This window comes from Sturnus vulgaris, chromosome Z (assembly GCF_052056855.1).
Source record: "Sturnus vulgaris isolate bStuVul1 chromosome Z, bStuVul1.hap1, whole genome shotgun sequence".
Lineage (NCBI taxonomy): Eukaryota > Metazoa > Chordata > Aves > Passeriformes > Sturnidae > Sturnus > Sturnus vulgaris.
Window position 1 is genome coordinate 21,340,678 of NC_142283.1, and position 19,386 is coordinate 21,360,063.

Here is a 19,386-nt window from a genome sequence, read left to right on the forward strand (position 1 = left end):
ATCATTAATTTTCAAAACGAAATGGTCATTAGCTAATAGCAATTTTAAAAAATCTGAAATCTGTAAAATACCCATTGTATGTATGTTCTAATGAAAATTATGATAAAATCGCTTTGCTACAGATATGTATGTAATGTAATTCCCAGCAGACAGTGATGTCACTAACATCACTAAGAGTGATTGGATTGACATATTTACAAGCACATAAAAAAGCAGTTAGAAGAGTTTTATAAAAACTTAGATCAATTCAGCTGTTCAGTAAATTCAGCCAGGGGTATCTTTTAAAAATTCAACTTTTCTTTCCCCAGGTATAAATTTAACTTAGAAGACTAAGCTTAGAAGCCTGAACTCATTTCATAGTCTACTTTGGAAAATTTTGATTTCTTGACATGGGAGGCAATGAAGTATGCTTCATTGCTTTGATTTAGACAAATAAAACTTCTTCAGTCCTAACTAGGGCTGTATTGATGGCAAAATGGCTTTGGTATTCTAGAGAATATATAGATTTTTTAAATGATGTGTTCTTCCATTAAAGAGCAGGACTCTAGGTGTCTGAGAGTGTAATAGCCTCACTAAAATTAAACAGATAACCTTAGGTATTTTTGTAATTGCCTTTAACTGGGTTGAAGTTTAAACCTTGATGTAAGAGGTTCCATTTCCACAACATTTGATATTTTTAACTGTTGTTTTGATTATATCTGTTTTCTGTTAAAAATGCCTTTCTTTTGAAGAGTGCAATATTCTTTATCTTCATGACATGCTTAGACAGTTAGCTTCCTAGGTTATTCTGCATGATCAAATTTGTAAGGATTTTTGAAAATAAATTTTGAATTTAGATCCATTTTGAGTTAGAACTGAATCTCTCCATTCACAGATATCACCAGCGCCAATTTTTTCAGTATGTTTTTGTTTGAAATCTTTCACAACACTTGTTATTTTGTTCCTTCTCTGAGCCTCTTGAAACTATTATTAATCTTCTTGAGCTGTAAAATCATTATGTAATATTTTAATAGTTATTAATAGAAGATTTTAATACACTATATGCAATTCCATCTACTGCCTTTATTTATTGTGATTTGGTTTGGACTGTAACTGGTTATGAAACTGAGGTCATCACAACTGAGCTGTGGCTATTGAAACTATTTCATCCAATGGTACAGGTAATTTAGGACCACACAAGGGATATTTTCCTCTTCAGTGATCATTGTTTGCAGTTTTTTTAAATCAACTTGGCTATTTATTTGATGACGTATTACCAATGTGTCCAATTTTGAACATAATTCACTGAAGTTCCTTGCGTTCCTCTCTAATCTTGACCAACAAAATAACTTTGAGCCATATGCAATTTTTTTACCTCATTGCTAATTCCTTTCCTGGAACATTAATAAAGATAATGAAGGGTGGATATAACACAGAATCCCTACACACTCGGCTATTGATTTATTGTATTTTGCAGCAAATTATTTTTTTATAAAAATAGGTAATTTAATATTTGTTTCCTGACTCCAAGTCAGCTCCTGATCCATATCAATTCTTTGTGACTAAGCTAATGCCTACATATTTCTTCAGTAGCCTGTCAAGGACCTTGTCAAAGGTATTTTGAAAGATTTACTGGATTTATGTGGCAAGGTTTTGATAGCAGAGGAGCCACAGTGGTGGCTTCTGTGAGGTGACACCAGCAGCTGTCCCCATGTCAGACAGAATCAATTCCAGCTGGCTCAAAGAGAGTGCTGCCACTGGCTGCAGCTGAGACCATCAGTGATGCTGGCAGCACCTCTGGGATAGCGTGCTTAAGAAAGGGCAAAAAATGCTTCACAAGAGCAGCTGGGAGAGGGGAATGAGAACTTGGGAGAGAAGCAGCCGTGCAGATGCCAAAGTCCGGGAGGAAGGAGGGGCAGGCGGTGCTGCAGGAGCAGACATCCTCCCGCAGCCGAAGGGGAAGATCATGGTGAAGCCGGCTGTCACTCCACAGCCATGAGGACAGCGTGACAGCAAATATCCAGCAAAAAAACAGTGCCTCCCATGAGGACACAGCAGGCGGATGTGCCCATGGAGAGCTCATTCAGAAGCTGTCTCCTGACAGGAGCTGTGGCCCACGGAGAGGCCCAGATCATGCCTGAAGACTGTATCCATGGACAGGGCCTATAATGGAGTAGCTCCTGAGGAGCCACAGCCTACGGGAAGGAATTGTACTGGAGAGGTTTGTGAAGAACTGTCTGCCATGCTCCCCTCCCAGAGCAGTGGGAGAGTATGAGGAAATAGGAGTGGCAGAGACGAAGGATTATGATCTCACTGAAATCCTCATTCCCTGTGCTCTTGCACTGCTTTTGAGATACAAAAAGCAGAAATTAACTCTGAGAAATGGAGGGAAGGTGGTTTTCGTTCTGTTTTCATTACTTGATTTCTGTGAGTTATTGATACTATTCTGTGATTAACCGACACTAAATTGAATTAATTTTCCCCATGCTGAGTCTGCTTTGCCCAACATGATATTCTCCCTATTCTTATCTTAACTGAAAAACATATTAAGGTTTTTTTTTCCCTTTTTCTGTCGATACAGGAGAAATGATATAACTACTTGGTGGATACCTGCCTGGCAGCTAAGTTCAACTCATCACACAATAGTAGATAAATTATATTTATCTCTTTAATTAATTCCTTTTGAAAACATTTATAAAGATCTAATAAATTTGTAAAATGCAATTATTCTTTACATGAACGTGGCTATTTCCATACAGAAATGTGTCTAACTGGAAGACTCACAAACTCTTTCAGTTTGCATGCCATGGCTAATGGCATGTATTGACTTCTTATCAACTTCCATGAATTAAAAGCAAACAACTTTAATGGAAAAATATATTTGGTTGACATGGATTAAGATACAGAAAAAATCTTCAGCATGAGCTCTGAGACTTAAAAACGTGGATCTTGAAACACTTCAGCTAGTGATCTATCTATCTTATTTTTCAAAGACTACAATGCAATAACCTGCAAAATATTTCTTTGAGCCTTTATAGTACTTTACATGGAAATATAAATTGATATAAAAATACTCATGCTGTTGAAAAGATTATAAGATACGTTGGAACAAGGTCCAAACATACTTGAATGGAGAGAAGAAAATTAAAATAAATGGTTTTTTATCTCATAGAGTTAAATAAAGTCTAAGTCCATTGAAGAACATTCTAATGCAAAATCTCACTGGCATGTTTATTATTAAATACTAGGAAGGGAAGGAAAAGACAGATTCCACAACATGCCAATTTAGCCAGTTCCTAAAATGGTCTAATTTATGTAGGTGTAGCAGATACATATTTAGATCACTGGGAAAGGGATTAAATAGCATTCCTTGTGTTCCACCTTTCCAGCATTGGAGCACAATTTACGTTTTGGGTTCGCTGTGTGATGGATTTCAAAGCGTCGTACAGTGGCAGCAGGTATGTTGGACTAAGGGATCAAAAACCTAAGAAACAGGAGGCTGAATTTATCCTTGTAAATGAGAGTTCAGCAAGAATATTCTGACTTTCAGAATATTTTTTTTGTAATATTTTTGTAAAGCAGCATACCTACCAAATTTATTCAAAATTAACTTTAGTATAACAGTTGTGTTGATCATGAAGATCTTTGATTTAATATGGACATACTAATGTCTGTGTTTGCCTAAACCACTGTCCTCGTTGCTGTGGATGGAAAATAGAAGTCTCTTTATAGAGAAAGAGTGTACGTTTTTTGCAATAAACAACAAATGCAAATGCATTTGCAAATGGCATAGGTCGACATGAAAATAGTCCAGGAAATATCAGCAGAAAAAATAAAATATAGTGAAGGTGGAATTTGTAATAGGTGAGGTAATAAGGCTTATACAACAAATACAAGTTTCTTTTCACTTACAGTGATGTAATTTTTACGTAACTTGAGTGTTTCAGCAGAATTGTAGAGGTTTATCAAAGTTTATTATTTTGTACAGATTTCATTGAAATAATTTTATGGATAGAAGAGACATCAAAGAAGATACTCCTTGTGAAAGTGATATGCCTAATTCAGGTTATTTTTAGAAGGAGAGTAAACTGACATTGTCAAGACCTTTGAGTTTAATATCTGATTTTTAACGCTTCCCAGACTTTTACAATAAAGAAGAAAGATTGCACAGCTGGGTACTGACTTTTTATCTGATGAAACATTACATTGCTGCCTTTGGGTTGAAAGTAAGGGGCTCTTTATTTTAACAAGGGACTGCATTTCCTGCACTTCTTAGTTATGAAGCAGAAAGACAACCATAGAAAAATAATTATTTTTAAAAGAAACCTACAATGTGCTATGTTTAGCTAGGTAGTTTGACTTTAAGAAATAAAGTTAGGCTTTCTGCAGTGTACAACTGAAAATATGCATATTAAGATCAATCTGTATTACGTACTTTAGAAACTGATCCTAAGATTATCTCTAAAAATCCTCATTTTCTGCAAAATTAGCCAGACCAACTGGATGCTGTTCTCCTGAAGATTCACACAGGAAGTTTTAGAGTAGCAAGTTTAACAGGATAAAACAGTATTTAAAGATAACAGAGTGAAATGGCTTTGATAGAGTCTCCTCCTTTTCTTACAGATACTATAAAGTTTATTAAGTTACAAAATATTTTTATGATTTTGAATATCGTGACAGACTGAAGTATTTTTTTAAGTATGACACACTTGCAGCCTCATTTTCTTCTGCATACTACTTTAACAGCACCAGTGTCACTCTAAGAGCAGGGATTTTAGGCCTCTATAATGTAAAACCAACAAAAATGGTACAGTTTATCAAGTTTCATGCTAATGATACGGTAATCAAATGCTAATGTAGAACAGTTCTGAACCAATTGAACAATATGAAATAGATGATTATTGCCACAAAAGCATTTTTGCTTATGTAAGTATTCACTTTAAATACATAATAAGATTTTTATTTAACTAAGAAGGCAAGATATTTAAAATTAAATGGAAAATTATTTCTAATTGCCTTGAAGTAAATGCAAAACTATGATTTCTGTGTTTTAACTATGTTATTATATAGTCAAAACACAAAATATATTATTGCCAAGTTCCTTTATAGTTCTCAAAACTCAGTCATCATTATCAGCTACACATAAAATGCACACATTACAAGAACTATAAAGTGAATATAAAGTGATATAATTGCTCCTACCTTTTCTGGTTGACAAGCAAAGATGTTCTTGAAGGTTTTAATGATGAAAAGTCCTCTTGGAAGCAGATATCTCTCTTGTACCTTGAAATTACCCAAATACATTAGAATATTGAAGATTATGACCAGCATTGAAGTAAATGAAGGCCTAATGACTTCTTTAAAGCTGCTGTGTAGCATGATGATAAAAGGATCTGCTAGAATAATTGAAAGCAAACTGGAAAAATTGGTTGTATATCTTTATTTTAATGACTTCTAACTGACTCATGACAACTTAATATCAAATACTCTTACACTTATAAATTGGCCAGGAACACCAATTATACAGTAATAATTATGTAGTACACTTCCCTAATTATTCCATTCTGTACAGCATTAATACTTTTTGCTGTCATCTTGTGGTTATATTTTTAGCTTTTTTAATGTTTCCAGATACTGCAAATATCTGTGTTGGTTTCACCCCAGCTGGCAGATGAGCCTCAGGGAGCTGCTCGCTCACACCTCCCAGCAGGGCATGGAAGAGACTCGGGAGGGCAAAGGGGAGAGAACTCATGGACTGAGACAATAACAGTTTAACAGGCAGAGCAAAAGCTGCATGCACAAGCAAAGCGAAACACAGAATTCATTCACCACTTCCCATGGTCAGGCAGGTGTTCAGCCATCTCCAGGACAGCCAGGCTCCATCATGTATAAAGATGACTTGAAAAATCTAATGCCAAAACTTCGAATGTCCTCCCCACCCTCCTTCTGCACTCCAGATTTTATTGCTGAGCATGGTGTTGTATGGTATGGAATATCCCTGCTGTCAGTTTAAAGATGTAGGTAGTTTCTCTAGAGTTTATCTTACTAAGGGATCAGAAGCCTACTGCATGAAGAAATGAAGAAAAACAAGCCTGAGGAGGAGGTATGCAATATTCTGTGGAAACCTACTGTTTCTTGAACATAGAATTGTGGGCTTCCACCAAAGCTACTCTATCATTTCACCCTCCTCAGCAGCACAGGGAAGAGAAAATATAACAAAGGGCTCATGGGATGAGATAAGGACAAGGAGAGATTGCTCATTAATTATGATCATAGGCACAATAGACTGAACTCGGAGAAAATTAGTTTAAATTATGCCAAATCAAATCAGAGTGATGTAATGATGAATAAAACTAAATATTAAAACATGCAAGCATTTACCCCACCCATCCCTTCTTTCTGGACCTTCTTAACTTACTCTTCAGGTTTCCTTCACTCCACTTTCTCTGCCCAGCAGTGTCACAAGTACTGCCAGGAGCCTGGTCCACTGTGGGCTTTCCAAGGGGTTCACAGCCTCCTTTGGGCATCCATCTTCTCTGGTGTGGGGTTGTCCATGGCTCCAGGTGGATCTCTGCATTCCTGTGGCCTCTGTGGTTGCAGGGGCACAGCTGCCTCACCATGGTCTGCACCGGGGCTGCAAGGGGAATCTCAGCTCCTGCCCTCCTTCTCCACTGACCTGGATGTCATGGCTGTGTCTCCCACATATCCTCACTCCTCTTTTCTCTGGCTGTTGCTGTTGATCAGGTTTTCTTCCCCTGATTAACTCTGTTGGCCTGTCACCATTGCTGAAGGGCTCAGCCTTGGCCAGTGGTGAGCCCCTCTAGGAGCCAGCTGGCATTGGCTCCATCAGACATGGGTGAAACTTCCAGCAGCTTCTCACAGATGCCAACCCTGCAGTCCTCCCCACTACCAAAAATTGCCATAAAAGCCCAGTTTCTGTGTTAGCCATCATAAAATCATAAGGTATCAATAATAGTTTTATTTTGATTGATATATCTTGATGTATTTCAACACGTATCCATAATCTAACATTGTGGGGATTTCTCCTTAACTGGCTAGCCTAAAATCTAGAGTAATTTTTACTAATATTTCTGTTGTGTTGCCTTGAAAAGCCTTTAAAAATTATGCCCCAAATTAAGTTTATGCCAAAGACAAGAGAAATTTCATTTAAATTTGCATTTCCTTGCAGGGCATATGCTGATTTAATCTACTGCTCTACAATCAAACTAAAGATCAAAGATAAATTATGGTGTTCATTGACAGAAAAAAGGGAATCAGTTTTTTCCAAACTGCCATTTGGAAATCTGCAAATGGAAAAGTTACTGCATGTTGTTTTAATTTCAGTTTCCTTTAATCCTCATGACCCCCTCTAGTCTTCGTGTACTAGACATGTATGTATACTGCATGCCATATATTTAAGAAACATATGGGAAGCACATTTTGCAGGGAAAGTCTGAGCAAAGATGGGAAAGGTTTTCCTGGAAGAAAAGATGGAGGAAAAGGATAAAAGCAAGTCATGTTAGCACCTTGTTTTGTTTCTGCTCTTTTCACTGCTTTCTAGTGTTTCCTTTATCAAATAATATGTAGACTGACACAGAATTTTAGGGCCTTTGATTTTTATAGTCCACAATGTTCAAAATCTTGACAATTAGAAAGCCTATCCTAAAGCTGAAGAACAGCTTGAAGAAATAATAACTTTACCTGATTCCTGATATTCTCTCTCTCTCTTTTTTCCAAAACACGGGAAGTTCCTTGGTGCAATACCCTTCATTTTGTGTTCCTTATTTATTATGCCTTTGCTTTAGATAATCAAGGAATTATTTTGGTCTTTTCCAGACAAGAAACAATAAATTGGACATTATGTTCCTTTTTGCAGACAGCATGTTGCATTCCCTTAAACTCACACATTTTTCAAGTTTTTTGTTTATTTGTTTTCTAATATATTGAGTACACCTGCAGGCACTAAAAGTATTTAATGTAATCATCTGGCCAAACGTAAACTTTCTTTTCTACAATATCTCCTTCCTAAGTTCCAGCCCACCGCCATCCACACCAAGTAGCTTTCTACCATTCAATCATACAATTATGCAATAGTTTAGACTGGAAGAACCTCCTGAGGTCTCTAGTGCAATCTATTGCTAAAAGCGGAGCTAAATGCAGAGCTAACTTCAAAGCTAGATGTTGCTCCAGAAAACAGATTTCTGAGAAAATGGAAGAATTTTATGGAGCTCAAAAATTCTTAAAAATTTTAGATTTCTGGGTAATACCTCAATTAATGTCTTTTAACCTGAAACTTCCACTACATTCAGTTTAAAAAGGTCTGAGTTTTAGCTTACAAATACTGTTATCCGTATAGGGCTGGATTGTGCTTGACCTGTGCTTGACAGCAATGCTGCATAAAACAAGCTCTTTTGGCATGGCACAACTGAGGGAATTCCCAGTTGTCTGAGAAAGAAGATTTGATTAGAGAAACAGAATATTCTAACAGAAAAAATTACATGTTGTATGTTTTTTCCTAGTAAAGAATAATAATATGATACTATAATGTAAGTTTTTCCTGTTGCTGCAATTGGTATTATTTCAAACTCTCCTGTTTTGTGTTCTGTTCCAAATTTAGTCTACCTAATCCATAAATACATAGTGTATAAGTTCTCTTTTCTATACATCTGTTTCTAAATAAAACAAGAATCAAACTTTCACATATGCTGCTCACAAGTAAAGTCAGGGTTTTCTTTTATTTTTTCTATTATTCTGAGCAAACGTCCATGCAAAATGAGAGGTTCAAGATATACTGATTTCTGCACAGCAATGCATAATCATAAAGAATAAAGATTAGTTGCTCCATTTTTTTACTTCTACATTATCTGTGTGCAAACAGTCCTCTTGAAAATAATGGGAGATTTCATGGCATTTTGAAAGTAGATTTTCAGTCTTTATTTGTTTTCTCATGTATGCTTTATCCATGTTAAATTAATTCAATTTTGCTTGTAATTTTTAAAATAAATATATCCATGTCAAAAGAGAAAGATACAAGCATCTATTTAGTAGATAAAGTCTGATGGTACAGCTACCTTCAGCTGCACTTTTTTCACTGTGTAGTCCTATTTTATTGGGCACAGTGTGAAAAAGTTCATCTTTAGGAGCAGACAGGTGAGGTGGGCTGGCAGCATTCACCATTTAGAAGGCCAGGTAAAAGTCAAGACAATCTGTGCAAAGAAGAATGTGTCTTTTATGAAAACAATCACCTAAAATTATGTTTGCTACAAATATCTTAGGATTATTGGAATAAATTTTAGATCTGACGAGTGCTTGGCTGACAGTTTATAATGAATGGGGCCTGAAAACAGTGGGGCCCTGGAGCTAGCTGCAGGCTACATTTGTTCTCAAATCTCCGCTGATGTTTTAAAATGCAATGGGATTTGGATGCAAGCAAAGTTACAAATGTCAACAGAGTTACTGTGAAGGAGTGATATGATCTTCAGCCAGATAGCTCTTCTCAGCACACAACAACCTGCACACCATTTTTTGTTGTTTCTAGTCATGGAAGTGTTCTGCATTGCTCTGATGACATTTGTCATCTAAAATGGCAACATCACACTCAAAATCATTACTTAGGAAGCCAATATTTTTCTCTAAATATGATTATGGGTCTATAACCATTTCAGGCAAATAGAACAATCAGACAGATGTACTGAGTTATATGTTCTGAGTCTGTAATAGCTGAATGGCACCTGTGGACTAAGAGTGTCATAAAGGTTCTAAGCCCTTCAGGCTCCTGTGCTCAAGATGTTTCTCCCGTGTAGTCTTTGAAATACAGTGATACAGTAATACTGACCAGGTGTGAGAAGTATTTTATGAAATAGTTCATGTTGGAAAAATGGTAGCCAAGGCAGAAAAAAATTAATCTGATTTCCTGAGGTAGTTAAACATGGAAATACTTGCACTACTTGTCCATTTGTTTATTCCTTGGATCTTGTAACTAACTTGCAAGCCTATTCCTTAATTTGCATCAAGCAAAACAGAGAGATAACATGAAACTGTTGAATAAATAGAGAAAATGTATCCAAATGACTGCCATGGAGAGAGACGAGCTGCAGCCTGAGCTCTGCAGCTATTGCTTCCATTTGGCCTGCTGGCTAGCTTGTTAAAAAAACTTGCCATCACACACTTATTTCAAAGCCAGCCTCAGTGTGATGCCACTTGTCCAGCTGGTGATGAAGGACATTGGGTGGAGCTTTAAATCCTCCAAAGTCTAGTGTGACAGGGCTGAAGAGCAGGGTAGTTGAAGGATGGCAGGATCCATCATCTGCAGAAACCAGCCATTGATAACTCTATTTTTAAGAGAACAGCTACTGTAAGTTCTTTGTGGTGTGGATGCTTTATATGTGAGGAGTGTTAGTAACCCTGGAAGACAACAAATAATAGTTTTTTGGTGTTAATATTTTGTGTTACAACATTACAGAGTAGTGAGTTTCTAAATTTCATCATTTATACCCCAAATTCCCCCAGTTTTAAGCTCTGGAAATTGGACTTGTTTGGGATTAAATTGATAGCACTTCTCCACCTGCAGTTACTGGTGAGAAAAATTCACAATACTTGAGAGGAAGACAAAAAGCTGAGAACATATAGGCCTCCTCTTGTGATGTATGTACCTTGTAAAAGAAGCTGCAGTGATGGAATGCAAAATGCTGTTCATGTTTTGGCTGTCTGACAAAACATTGTTCAATAACAGTAGTACTAGCTTAGAAGAAACGTGGACCAACAGATGGTCTGTCATCTTCCCTTTATGTCTTCCTCTGAGGTAATACCTGTGGAAATGCTGTGAGGTTTAAAACACGCTGTCTCAGCAAAATCTCTTGTAGTTATAAATAAAACCTGTGGGAAACAAGCAAAGGAAAGACTCTCCCAAGGAAGCATAAGTAAGAAAAGCTGGGGCTCCTTTAGTGTCTGAATATAGGTAAACAGTCTTTCCAGTTTTGCTTCAATACAGTTCTCCTCTTTGAAGACTGCTTTTGTAAAAGAAAATGCAGCAGACAAATAGTTTTTTTGAATGGACTGGATATTTAGCTAGTATTCCTGAGGTTATTTAGGTACTATTCCTATAAGAGAAAAGAGATCAAAATTTGTGTAAGACAAGACATCTGGCAGCTTCTGAAAATTGGGATAAACAACAGAATTTAATACCTCTACTGTAATTTCCAGGTTTATGCTAAAACTTTTGCATTTGAATCATTAACTTATGCTTCAGTAGCAGTTATTTGTTTGTTATATTCCATTATCAAGGGGCTTATAAAAGACTTTTGAAATCAGTATGCTCTGCCTTATACAGTAGTACCCTCATCAGTGCTGTAGCAATTATCAGTAGATACATTTCTGCCATGGAAATTAATTTAGCCTGTTTGGAGAATTGATAACAGCATTTTCCTTTACTTGGTATTCTTTCTAAAATAGTAAGTTGCAAAGTGAAAATCATGAACTATTTTGAAGGATGTGAACCATTTTGAAGGACTTGAACCTTTAATACTCTGGAGTGTCTAGCTGTTATAGGATTATTATGGGTGCTTTGAAAAAGCACATCTTTATCTTTGGTTCAATATTTTTCAATATAGTGATATGAAAGTGAATAATTTTTCTTTGCATGATGGTTTGTGGAATATGTTTGCCTCTCTTAAAAGGGTGTCAACTCCCCAGACTTGGTGTTTAGGAAATTTCAATTTATGCACAAAAATATGATTCACTGAATTTTCTTAAGAAGAAATTCCAAGTGTGAAAGTAGAATCCAAGCCTTTATTGGGAACATAAATCTGCTCCCCTTCATTTGTAAACATTTGTTTACATTTGTGAACATTCAGATTTGTGGACATGATCTGGGGGTCAGTTCTAGGTGAAGAAATGTGTCCCACTTACCAGAAGCTTGTGGATTTGAGGTGTATGCGTATTTGTTTTGCAAGCAAAGAAGAGGACACTCTCTTTATCCAGGTCTTTTTCCTTACAATGGACTGAATCAGCCAGGAACTTAGCTCTAAGAACATCTTCTAAGATGCCACGGCCTTCTCTTCAAAGAGCATACAATATTGCTTGATGCTTTATGATACTAGGCTGTTTTCATCTTTTTCTTCTCCATGATGTCAGGATACTTTTTTTATACGTAAGCAGCTCATATTAACAGTTTCAGCCTCTCTTTTAACATCAATAGTATTCTGTATAAACATAACTGATTTATAAATGTGTAGTGATCTGGCTTTTAGTAGGAGAGTGTAACAAGGAAGAAACCGTGGAGCTCACAATTTGTTAAAAGAAAAACATGATCAAAGACTTCAGCTGCTATGACAACCTGCTTTCTAATGAGCTCAAGCAAAACATAAAGTTCATAAAGAGCTCTGTTTAATGATACCTTGCTTTTGAGACAGTATACTTCCTGTAATTTGTAAAGACTTTATTAAAACATCATATGTTTTTTAAGAGCAAAATGAAAAATGACTTGTGTTTGATAATTGCTCTTGCTCTCTTATAGTCTGCAAGGCTTGTTCAATCATTTATTTTTAAAAGACTTGTGGCTAGCTTTGGAGTATTTGCACCATATGGAAAATAAGACTGTAGCTCTCTGGGGACCCAAAACAAACCATGTGTTTAGAGATTTTAATTCTCATAGAACTTGATAAGGATAGGAATAGTTACTTACATTTAAGATGTATGTTTTGACACCACATGAAATAAGATATTAAAATACTTTAAACTAGCATTTTCTTAGTTTTGAGAAGTAGTGTCGTGCCACAGATAAAAAAAGGAAAGTATAGTGGTTTTGATACAAAGCTTGATAAGAGAATTTAGGAGAAATCTCTTCTACCTAGACTGGAGCATCTTCCTACTAATCTCATTGCTGTTTTGGAAACTGCATTTTTCTTGCATTGAATGAATTGATCTTCACAATCCAAGACTCACACTCAGACTGCTGAGTATTGGTGCTTCCTCTGTGTTGACAGTAAACATTAATCACTGTCTAGACATCCACATTGCTCAAGCTTGTGTTCCTGTGTATCCCTGCCTATCTACCTCATCCATTCCTATGGCTCACCACTTAGCATCTACAGTAGCATTTTGGTGACTTCCATTCTAGCTGTGTGGTTGGCCTAGCACAGCTGTTCTGTGACGATTGTTTCTTTACTTCCCGAAAGAGCAGTAGGTTTCAAAACTTCATTGTTACAAACGGTATTTGCCGTATCATGCACAATATGGCACACAGATGGCGCAGATGAAACTCATTTAAAAGCTTTATATATATCAATAGTATGGCAATTTTTCACACCCTTATAGCAAACTAGATACTACTGCCATGATGTAGATGTTTTATTTAGGTTTGAAGTTTTCTGCTTCGCTCTTTCCAAACTCTTCCTGCTAATCAGGCAAAAGACGTGTTGTATCTGGTAGTGCATTTTGTCAGGCTCTTGTACAAACAGCTGTCATCTGATACATCACTAAGGTGACAAAATTTTTTGATAGCTTCCCACCATATGTTTCTGTTTAAACTTTACCTGGTGAAGTCATATCTATCACTTCAGTGTTTTTCCACTGCTTATAATGACTCCTTACCCCTTTACAAACGAGGTTACTAAAGCCAATAATCAGTGACTGTTTCAGCCTCAAGGTAAAGTGTTTAACATACAACACCTCACAATTCTCTAGAAAGACACTTGAGGGTTTCAATCTTATTAAGTTAAGGCAATTTTCACATTATAAAAAATGTATCCAGATCAAGCTCCTTGCTTTATCTGAGAGTAGCAAAACTGGAGGACAGAATGATATTAAGTTCTAATTTTGTTTGTTTGTTTGCTCATTACTTTGCTAAAGGCAACAGGATAAGGACTGGTGAGGACACTGACCTAGCTAGCTTTATCAAACGTGGACATGGATATCTCAGAGGTTGTTCTGTTAAGGAAATAATATAACTCAGAAGTGATTTTTCTTTAGAAATGTTATTATTGAACTAATCTCCTTTTGGTTTTAATTGCTGTGGGAGGGCGTTTTCTGCTTTTTTTTTTTATTTGTAAAAGGGTAACTTTACAGATTTTACAGTGTTCACAATAGATAGCAAGATTCCAAATGATTTTATAATGTCAATCATAGGTTCTTAACAAAATTGACCTCTTTATCTTCTGCTGCTGAAAGCCTTAGTTTAAGTTACTTAACTAGCTTTGGTTGCTCATCAGAAAATCTTTTGTCTCTATACTAATAGTTCATAACAGATCAAAGACAGTACTGCAACTCTGTGTTGCATTCATGCTCCTCAGTCATTTAGCCTAGGCTGCTGAAGTATCACATGTTAAAGATGCCATCAAGTGAATATAAGATACAGCTGGTGGCTTTTTGACTTTGTAATAGACAATTATTAATTCAATACTTTGGTGTTTATTTAAAAATGGGTTATTTCAGTTATTTCTTCAGCTGAAGGATATACAGAAATACTTAACCAGTTGCTGATCTTCCTTTTAGTCAGATATTAAATTTTCCCATGAAGTTGATATGTTTGGTATTTTTTATATGTTTGATATGTTGATCAAATAAGGTCATCCAGGTCTCTGAAAAAAAATTTCCTTTGTTGTCATGCTTGGTGCAGGAGAATGGATGCCTGTAGCATAGTCTCTGTTTTCCGTATATGTTAAAGATCACATACACTGCAGGACTGCCTTTTGAAATTATTGACATGGAGTTTTTAATTAGGGAATCAAGAAGCAGATAACATGGCTGTGATTTGGGTAACCACACCAGAAGAAACAAGCTTTTTTTTTCCTTTTTTTTTTTTTTTGTTTCATTAAATATGTCAGTGTCTGTCCCATATTCGGCCAATGTTAATCTCTGTATTGGGTTTGTGTGGTCAAGTTTTGGTAGCAGGGGGCTATAGGGGTGGCTTCTGTGAGAAGCTGCCAGAGGCTTCCCCTGTGTCTGAGAGAGCAAATACCAGCCAACTCTGGGGCAGGTCCACTGCTGGCCAAGGCTGGGCCAATCAGGAGTGATAATAAAGCCTCTGTGGTAGCATATTTAAGAAGAAAGAAAGAGGTTATTGTAAACGTAATTGCAGGCAGAGATGATCAGGGTGAGAACACATGAGTGGAACAACTCTGCAGACACCAGGGTCAGTGGAGGAGGGGCTGGAGATGCTCCAGGTGCTGGGGCAGAGATTCCCCTGCAGCCCATGGCGCTGCCCATGGAGAGCTAGCTGCAGCCATGGAGGTAACAGGGATGCAGAGATCCACCTGCAGCACGGGGAGGAGTCCCAAGTTCTGATGGATACTTGATAGAAACTACGGACCCATGAGAATCCTGTGCTGGAGCAGGGTCCAGGTAGGACCTGCATGCTTGTGGAGAGAAACCCACACTGGAGCAGCCTGGTTCCTGAAGGACTGCACCTTGTAGAAAAGGGACACAACTTGACGCAGTTTGTGGAGAGCTGTTGCCCGTGGGATGGACTCATGTTGGTGAAGATCATGGAGAACTGCCTTCCCACAGGAAGGACACCATGGTGGAGCAGGGGAAAGGCTCCCCTCCCTGAACAGCAGTAGGAACAACAAACTGACCATAATCCTCATTCCCTGTCTCCCTGAACAACTAGATGGGAGGAAGTAGAGCTGGGATAGTGAGAGGGTGTGAGGAGTGTTTTTAAGATTTAATTTTGCTTCTTATTGTTCTGCTCTGATTTTTTTTTTAAATCAAACAGATTAGTATGTCTAATTCGAGTCTGTTTTTCCCATGAGGGTATTTGGATCTCCCCAGGTGCTTATCTCGACTAATGAACCTTTTGCTATATTTTTTCTCCCCTATCCAGTTGCAGAAAACAGTGATAGAGTAGCTTGGGTGGTTGCCTGGCATCCAGCCAGCATCAACCCACCACAGGTGAGTCCCTGACATAAGAGAACATTCGACTATTAAAAATAATAGATGTTCTTACCACAGAAATCTGACTCAGTCCCAGTAGTCTCGGCAGCTTCCACTAGGCTGTGCAGAGCCAACAGGTATATAAAAACAGTGTAAAAACTACTCAGAGTGATCGTATCTCCTTTGACATCCTCCATTGCAGCAATTGCAGTGTTTCCTTCACACAGGCTTGGTGTCAACTTTAGTCACTTGCATTTGCAGCCCTGGGAATTGCATACCCTGTCACAGCTAGCTTTTATGCAACTATTAATCAGAGATAATTCTACTCTTTAGAATCACAGCAGAAAAAGTATGAAAAGAAAAAGAATGTAGACTAACACCATAGATTCTACCCAAAATACTTTCTAGAAGACTCTAAGCCAATAAAAGAAACAACCTCATTTTCTACAACAATTTTGCAAAACATACTTTATGCTTTATATATTCCTTACTATTTTCAAATAATACTTACACTGGTAGATGTATGCCTCCAGCTACCAGATATCATTAGAAATAGCATTTAATTATAACAAAACTAATAGTATACTTTTTTATTTCCCTTAAAAGCCGATTTGCTTGAGGCTATTACTAAAACTGATTAGCATTTTCAGTTTCTGGAAATTATGTGAATATCTCTTCTTCTGTGTAACATTAATATGCTCCTTAAGTTGTATATTCTGCTTACATGAGCGATTTTCATCCTCCTGTTTCTGTGGAGCACTTATTTTGGGACAATGAAAAAAATTACAGTAATTATTTTTAGGAGAAACAGGAACATAGTTCTCAGCTAATGGTTGAAATAGTTGTGAAAGGTTCCTCCTTAACCTTGGAAGTCTCAGCAATGGAAAGAAAGTCTGCAGAACTGCAGCTTACACACTGCATACATAGGTATGCAGCATGTCTTCATAGATTATTATAATTTTACAGTGCTCCTCTGTGACAGAGTGTAGGGTATAAATTCTGGGCTGTGTCTCTTTAACAGGCTTGCTAGGATGAGGGGAAATGAAAAAGACAGAAAGGAACAAAGAAGCAGAGAGTAAGATCAGAAGTACTTGAAATCTTTAAACCAAGACTGTCCTTTTCCAAAGAAGATGCTCAATTTTAATTGTGTAATTTGGACTTAATACTTTTGTTTTGTTGTTTTGTTTTGTTTTGCTTTGCTTTATTTCGAGTTTTTTTCTTTTGTGTGAGTAGTCAGTTTCAGGAGGGGAAAAAAAAAAGCCAACAACTGGATACAATAATGTGTACGCTCTCCTACTGGCCTAGGAGTAAATACATGAATGCCAGATGTTCAGGGTTGTAAAAAGCAGATTATTCTGTTTTGCACTATTATTATAGTAATATTGATTTTTAAATTTCTTTTTCCTGTGACTCTCTTGTTTTGGGGGTTGAAAACTTATAATAAATCTTTTAATCCAAACTTTATCTGGCCAATGACAAGTTGAACATGAGCCAGCAAGTTGAATATGACCCTGGCAGCCAGGAGGACCAACCCTGTCCTGGGGGGCATCAGGCACAGCATCACAGCCGGGAGAGGGAGGGGATTGTCCTGCTCTGCTCTGCTCTGCTCTGGGGCAGCCTCAGCTCCAGTGCTGGGGGCAGGTCTGGGTGCCACAACACAGAAAAGACATTGAGCTGTTGGAGAGTGTCCAAAGGAGGGCCATGAGGATGGGGAAGGGTTTGGAGGGGAAGCCAAAGGTGTGAGGAGTGGCTGAGGGCACTTGGTCTGTTCAGCCTGGAGAAGGGGCACCTGAGGGGAGACCTCACTGCAGTTACAGCTTCCTTGGGAGGGGAAGAGGAGGGGCAGGCACTGATCCCTGCTCTGTGCTGACAGTGACAGGACCTGGGGGAATACCCTGAAATTGCATCAGGGGAGGTTTAGGTTTGATATCAGGAAAATGTTTCTCACCCAGAGGGTGGTTGGGCACTGAAGAGGCTCCCAGGGAAGTGGTCACAGCACCAGCCTGACAGAGCTCCAGAGGTGTCTGGACAATGCTCTCGGGCACATGGTGTGAGTTTGGGGTTATCCTGTGTAGGGCCAGGAGCTGGACTTCATGATCTTTGTGGTACCCTTCCAACTCAGCACATTTTGTGATTCTGTAACTCTTAGTATGCACATTTCAAGTTAAGTATAAGTTAGCTCTTTCCCCACTAATTAGGAAATTTCCCCCACACATTAGGAAAACCAATACAGAAATGTTCAAAACCCCCTTTTTATAGCAGAAGGGTTTATTTTATTTTCTCCCCCGAAATACACAGGTGACATTATATGAAGCACCATATTTTATTCAATTTTATTCCTTACTTGCATCAATCCAACTCAGTTGTGTTTTTTAAAACTGTAAATCACTTTTGTTGAAATCAATGAAATTACTTGCTGGCAAAAAGCTGTATGCAAGAATGAGGAGAAAAGGTGCCCTGGAAAACATACACATGTGCCTCTCCTTCAATTAGCTCGTGAGAGCCTCCTCAAGCACACATGAATAAGTAAGATATTACAAATTATGTACTTGGCTTTATTTGTCTTAATCTTTTCCTTTGTCAGTATCACAGCTGTGATCACCCAGAAAAATCATGTGAAATTTTAACACTGATGTTTCCTATTTATGTACACAGTACTATTAGAAGGTCACAGGATCACAGGCACCTGCTTAGCTAAAAGCAGAAACAAAACCAGCCATACACTTTGAGGGTTTTGTCCTAGCTTGCCATCTAGTCTGTTGATTTTCTACATTTCCTAGAAAAATGTAGAAAGTTATTAAGACGAGCAAACAAGACATTTTCAGAAATTTTCTCAAAATAAATCATCATCATGGAATATTGTAGTTTTTTGGGGTGGGATTTTTTTTTTTATGGTTTGCTTGGGTAATTAGTGTCTTCCACCAAGTTTTTTTTTTCCTTCTGATTCTAAGAGTACAATATCAAGGTGAAACCTAATAGAAATATTAGGTTAAAATTTCATAGCAGATTATAATCCAGATTATAATTGCCTCTCTATATTATGTCTGCAATAATAGTAACTCAAGAAAACTTGAGAACTTGCAAAGGTGATTTTTAGGTGTGGGGGTTTTATGCTGCTCATAGATTCAGATATGTTTTAGGACATTTCATGTTAGGTTATTTGGTGAGGTTTTTAGTTTACAGCTGCCTACAAGCTTCTAAATGGCCATACAAATTATGTGGCAGAAAAATGAAAAGCAGTCTTTATGAAGAGGATAATTCTTGTTCATATAATCTATTCCTTAGTCTACTTTTCTTCTAAGAAGATAATTTTTTTACTGAAATATTACTTAACCTTATGCCATATTTTTCTATATTCTACAAGACAATCTTATACAATTTTATCCTCCATATTTAAAAGTCTAAGCATTCGCCACAAAAAGAAAATAATTCACTTTATTTATAATATCTGTTAATGATGACTTTTAGTGGTATTGATGAGGATTGGTGACATTGTCTTATAATTAAGAGTTCAATGTTTGCAGTTAGACTGCATTA